Source organism: Phyllobates terribilis, unplaced genomic scaffold (genome assembly GCF_046119375.1).
Source record: "Phyllobates terribilis strain yellow unplaced genomic scaffold, ASM4611937v1 Scaffold_121__1_contigs__length_5197421, whole genome shotgun sequence".
Classification (NCBI taxonomy): domain Eukaryota; kingdom Metazoa; phylum Chordata; class Amphibia; order Anura; family Dendrobatidae; genus Phyllobates; species Phyllobates terribilis.
In genome coordinates, this window is record NW_027362881.1 from 235752 (window position 1) to 242608 (window position 6857).

Here is a 6857-nt window from a genome sequence, read left to right on the forward strand (position 1 = left end):
ACCGTCTTGTGAAGCTACTGTGACCTCCACGTCCCTTCCACGGGGCATTGATATTGTCTTTTTATTCCACTGCGACCTCCACCACTCTTCCAAGGGGCATTGATATTGTATTTTTAATCCACTGCGACCTCCACCACTCTTCCAAGGGGCATTGATATTGACTTTTTAATCCACTGTGACCTCCACGTCTCTTCCAAGGGGCATTGACAATGTCTTTTTATTCCATTGTAACCTTCTGCACTCTTCCAAGTGCATTGATATTGTCTTTTTATTCCTCTGCGACGTCCACGACTCTTCCAAGGGGAATTAAAACCGTCTTGTTAAGCTACTGTGACCTCCAAGTTTCTTACACAGGGCATTGATATTGTCTTTTTATTCCACTGTAACCTCCACCACTCTTCCAAGGGCATTGATATTGTCTTTTTATTCCACTGTAACCTCCACCAATCTTCCAAGGGGCATTGATATTGTCTTTTTATTCCACTGCGACCTCCACCACTCTTCCAAGGGGCATTAAAACCATCTTGTTAAGCTACTGTGACCTCCATGTCTCTTCCACAGGGCATTGATATTGTCTTTTTATTCCACTGGAACCTCCAATACTCTTCCAAGGGGCATTGATATTGTCTTTTTATTCCACTAAGACTTCAACCACTCCCTCAAGGAGCATTGACATTGTCTTTTTAATCCACTTCAACCTCCACCACTCTTCCAATGGGCATTAAAACAGTCTTGTTAATCTACTGTGACCTCCACGTCTCTTCCAAGGGGCATTACAACCGTCAATTTAAACCACTCTCAACTCCACAGCTCTTGCAAGGGGCTTTGACATTGTTTTTTTTTCCACTGTAACCTCCAGCACTCTTCCAAGGGGCATTGATATTGTCTTTTTATTCCACTGCTACTTTCACCTCTGTTCCAAGGGACATTAAAAACGTCTTGTTAAGCTACTGTGACCTCCACGTCTCTTTCACTGGGCATTAATATTGTCTTTTTATTCCACTGTAAACTCCACCACTCTTCCAAGGGGCATTGATATTGTCTTTTTATTCCACTGCCACCTCCACCACTCTTCCAAGGGGTATTGATATTGTCTTTTTAATCCACTGCGACCTCCACCACTTTTCCAAGGGGCATTAAAAACGTCTTTTTAAGCTACTGTGCCCTCCACGTCACTTCCAATGGGCATTAAAACCGTCTTTTTTATGTTCTCTAAACTCCACTGCTCTTCCAAGTGGCATTGATATTGTCTTTTTAATCCACTATTACCTCCACCACTCTTCCAAGGGGCATTGATGTTGTTTTTTTATTCCATTGCGACCTCCACTACTCTTCCAAGGAGCATAGATATTGTCTTTTTATTCCATTGCGACCTCCACCACTCTTCCAAGGGGCATTAAAACCGTCTGGTTAAACCGCTCTGAGCTCCACAGCTCTTCCAAGGGGCATTGACAATGTCTTTTTATTCCATTGTAACCTATTGCACTCTTCCAAGTGCATTGATATTGTCTTTTTATTCCTCTGCGACGTCCACGACTCTTCCAAGGGGCATTAAAACCGTCTTGTTAAGCTACTGTGACCTCCAAGTTTCTTACACAGGGCATTGATATTGTCTTTTTATTCCACTGTAACCTCCACCACTCTTCCAAGGTGCATTGATATTGTCTTTTTATTCCACTGTAACCTCCACCACTCTTCCAAGGTGCATTGATATTGTCTTTTTATTCCACTGTAAACTCCACCAATCTTCCAAGGGGCATTGATATTGTCTTTTTATTCCACTGCAACCTCCACCACTCTTCTAAGGGGCATTGATATTGTCTTTTAAATCCACAACGATCTCCACCACTCTTCCAAGGGGCATTAAAACAGTCTTGTTAAGCTACTGTGACCTCCTTGTCTGTTCCAAGGGGCATTAAAACCTTCTGGTTAAACACTCTGAACTCCACAGCTCTAACAGGAGGCATTGATATTGTCTTTTATTTCGACTTTAACATCCACCACCCATCCAAGCGGCATTGATATTGTCTTTTTATTCCACTGCGACCTCCACCTCTCTTCCAAGGGGCATTTAAACCGTCTTGTGAAGCTACTGTGACCTCCACGTCCCTTCCACGGGGCATTGATATTGTCTATTTATTCCACTGCGACCTCCACCACTCTTCCAAGTGGCATTGATATTGTATTTTTAATCCACTGCGACCTCCACCACTCTTCCAAGGGGCATTGATATTGTCTTTTTAATCCACTGTGACCTCCACGTCTCTTCCAAGGGGCATTAAAACCGTCAATTTAAACCACTCTGAACTACACAGCTCTTCCAAGGAGCACTGGTATTGTCTTGTATTCCACTTTAACCTCTACCACTATTCAAAGAGGCATTGACATTGTCTATTAATTCCACTGCGACCTCCACCACTTTTCCAAGGGGCATTAAGACCTTCTTGTTAAGCTACAGAGACCTCCACAACTCTTCCATGGGGCATTGATATTGTCTTTTTATTCCACTGCGACCTCCACCACTCTTCCAAGGGGCATTGATATTGTCTTTTTAATCAACTGCGACCTCCACCTCTCCTCCAAGGAGCATTAAAACCGTCTTGTGAAGCTACTGTGACCTCCACGTTCCTTCCACGGGGCATTGATATTGTCTTTTTATTCCACTGCGACCTCCACCACTCTTCCAAGTGGCATTGATATTGTATTTTTAATCCACTGCGACCTCCACCACTCTTCCAAGGGGCATTGATATTGTCTTTTTAATCCACTGTGACCTCCACGTCTCTTCCAATGGGCATTAAAACCGTCAATTTAAACCACTCTGAACTACACAGCTCTTCCAAGGAGCACTGGTATTGTCTTTTTATTCCACTCTAACCTCTACCACTATTCCAAGAGGCATTGACATTGTCTATTAATTCCACTGCGACCTCCACCACTCTTCCAAGGGGCATTAAGACCTTCTTGATAAGCTACAGAGACCTCCACAACTCTTCCATGGGCCATTGATATTGTCTTTTTACTCCACTGTAACCTCCACCACTCTTCCAAGGGGCATTGATTTTGTCTTTTTATTCCACTGCGACCTCTACCACTCTTCCAATGGGCATTGATATTGTCTTTTTAATCCACTGCAACCTCCACCACTCTTCCAAGGGGCATTAAAGCCGTCTTGTTAAGCTACTGTCAAGTCCATGTCTATTCCACTGGGCATTGATATTGTCTTTTTATTCCACTGTAACCTCCACCACTCTTCCAAGGGGCATTAAAACCATCTTGTTAAGCTACTGTCACCTCCACGTCCCTTCCAAGTAGCATTAAAATCGTCAATTTAGACCACTCTGAACTCCACAGCTCTTGTAATGGGCATTCATATTGTCATTTTTTTCCAATGTAACTTCCAGCACTCTTCCAAGGGGCATTGATATTGTCTTTTTATTCCACTGCAACATCCACCTCTCTTCCAAGGGTCTTTAAAACCGTCTTGTTAAGCTACTGTGACCTCCAAGTCTCTTTCACGGGGCATTGATATTGTCTTTTTATTCCACTGTATCGTCCACCACTCTTCCAAGGGGCATTGATATTGTCTTTTTATTCCACTGGGACCTTCACCACTCTTCCAAGTGGCATTGATATTGTCTTTTTAATCCACTGCGACCTCCACCTCTCTTCCAAGGGGCATTAAAACCGTATTGTTAAGCTACTGTGACCTCCACATCTCTTCCAAGGTACATTAAAACCGTCAATTTAAACCACTCTGAACTCCACAGCTCTTGCAAGACGCATTGATATTGTCTTTTTACTCCACTATAACCTACAGCACTCTTTCAAGGGGCATTGATATTGTATTTTTATTCCACTGAGACCTTCACCACTCTACCAAGTGGTATTGATATTGTCTTTTTAATCCACTGCGACCTCCACCACTTTTCCAAGGGGCATTAAAACCGTCTCGTTAATATACTGTGACCTCCACGTCTCTTCCAAGGGGCAATAAAACCATCTGGTTAAACCACTCTGAACTCCACAGCTCTTCCAAGGGGCATTGGTGTTGTCTTTTTATTCCACTCTAACCTCCACCACTCTTCAAAGGGGCATTGACATTGTCTTTTTATTCCACTGCATCCTCCATCATTCTTCCAAAGGGCATTGATATTGTCTTTTTATTCCACTGCGACCTCCACCACTCTTCCAAGGGGCATTGATATTGTCTTTTTAATCCACTGTGACCTCCACGTCTCTTCCAAGGGGCATTAAAACCGTCAATTTAAACCACTCTGAACTACACAGCTCTTCCAAGGAGCACTGGTATTGTCTTTTTATTCCACTCTAACCTCTACCACTATTCCAAGAGGCATTGACATTGTCTATTTATTCCACTGCGACCTCCACCACTCTTCCAAGGGGCATTAAGACCTTTTTGATAAGCTACAGAGACCTCCACAACTCTTCCATGGGCCATTGATATTGTCTTTTTACTCCACTGTAACCTCCACCACTCTTCCAAGGGGCATTGATTTTGTCTTTTTATTCCACTGCGACCTCTACAACTCTTCCAATGGTCATTGATATTGTCTTTTCAATCCTCTGCAACCTCCACCTCTCTTCCAAGGGGCATTAAAACCGTCTTGTTAAGCTACTGTGACCTTCAAGTTTCTTACACAGGGCATTGATATTGTCTTTTTATTCCACTGTAACCTCCACCACTCTTCCAAGTGGCATTGACATTGTCTTTTTTTTCCACTGCGACTTCCACCTCTCTTCTAAGGGGCATTGATATTGTCTTTTTAATCCACTGCGACCTCCACCACTCTTCCAAGGGGCATTAAAACAGTCTTCTTAAGCTACTGTGACCTCCACGTCTCTTCCAATGGGCAATAAAACCGTCTGGTTAAACCACTGTGAACTCCACAGCTCTTCGAAGGGGCATTGAAATTGTCTTTTTATTCCATTGTAACCTCCACCACTATTCCAAGGGGCATTGATTTTGTCTTTTTATTCCACTGAGACCTCCACCACTCTTCCAATGGGCATTGTTATTGTCTTTTTAATCCACTGCGAACTCCACCACTCTTCCAAGGGGCATTAAAACCGTCTTGTTATGCTACTGTGACGCCGACTTCTCTTCCAAGGGGCATTAAAACCATCTTGTTAAACCACTCTGAACTCCACAGCTCTTCCAATGGGCATTTGTATTGTCTTTTTATTCCACCCTAACCTCCACCACTCTTCCAAGGGGCATTGACATTGTCTTTTTATTCCACTGCGACCTCCACCACTCATCCAAGGGGCATTAAAACCATATTGTAAAGCTACAGTGACCTCCTCATATCTTCCACGGGGCATTGATATTGTCTTTTTATTCCACTGTAACCTCCACCAATCTTCCAAGGGGCATTGATATTGCTTTTTTATTCCACTGCAACGTCCACCACTCTTCCAAGGGGCATTAAAACCGTGCTGTTAAGTTACTGTGACCTCCACGTCTCTTCCAAGGAGCGTTAAAACCATCTCGTTATACCCCTCTGAACTCCACAGCTCTTCCAAGGGGCATTATTATTGTCTTTTTATTTAACTGTAACCTCCACCACTGTTCCAAGTTGCATTGATAATGTCTTTTTATTCCACTGCGACCTCCACCACTCTTCCAAGGCACATTGATATTGTCTTTTTAATCCACTGCGACCACCACCACTGTTCCAAGGGGCATTAAAACCATCTTGTTAAGCTATTGGGACTTCCACATCTCTTCCACGGGGCATTGATATTGTCTTTTTATTTAACTGTAACCTCCACGACTGTTCAAAGGGGCATTGATATTGTCTTTTTATTCCACTGTAACCTCCATCACTCTTCCAAGGGGCAATGATATTGTCTTTTTATTCCACTGTATCGTTCACCACTCTTCCAAGGGGCATTGATACTGTCTTTTTATTCCACTGGGACCTTCACCACTCTTCCAAGTGGCATTGATATTGTCTTTTTAATCCACTGCGACCTCCACCTCTCTTCCAAGGGGCATTAAAACCGTATTTTTAAGCTACTGTGACCTCCACATCTCTTCCAAGGTACATTAAAACCGTCAATTTAAACCACTCTGAACTCCACAGCTCTTGCAAGACGCATTGATATTGTCTTTTTACTCCACTATAACCTACAGCACTCTTTCAAGGGGCATTGATATTGTATTTTTATTCCACTACGACTTCCACCTCTCTTCCAAGGGGCATTAAAACCGTCTTTGTTAAGCTACTGTGACCTCCACGTCTCTTTCACGGGGCATTAATATTGTCTTTTTATTCCACTGTATCCTCCACCTCTCTTCTAAGGGGCATTGATATTGTATTTTTAATCCACTGCGACCTCTACCACTTTTCCAAGGGGCATTAAAACCGTCTCGTTAATATACTGTGACCTCCACGTCTCTTCCAAGGGGCAATAAAACCATCTGGTTAAACCACTCTGAACTCCACAGCTCTTCCAAGGGGCATTGGTGTTGTCTTTTTATTCCACTCTAACCTCCACCACTCTTCAAAGGGGCATTGACATTGTCTTTTTATTCCACTGCATCCTCCATCATTCTTCCAAGGGGCATTGATTTTGTCTTTTTATTACACTGCCACCTCCACCACTCTTCCAAGGGGCATTGATATTGTCTTTTTAATCCACTCTAACCTCCACCACTCTTCCAAGGGGCATTGACACTGTGTTTTTATTACACTGCAACCTCCACCATTCTTCCAAGGGGCATTAAAACTGTCTTGTTAAGCTACAGTGACCTCCACATCTCTTCCACGGGGCATTGATATTGTCTTTAAATTCCACTGTAACCTCCACCACTCTAACTAGGGGCATTG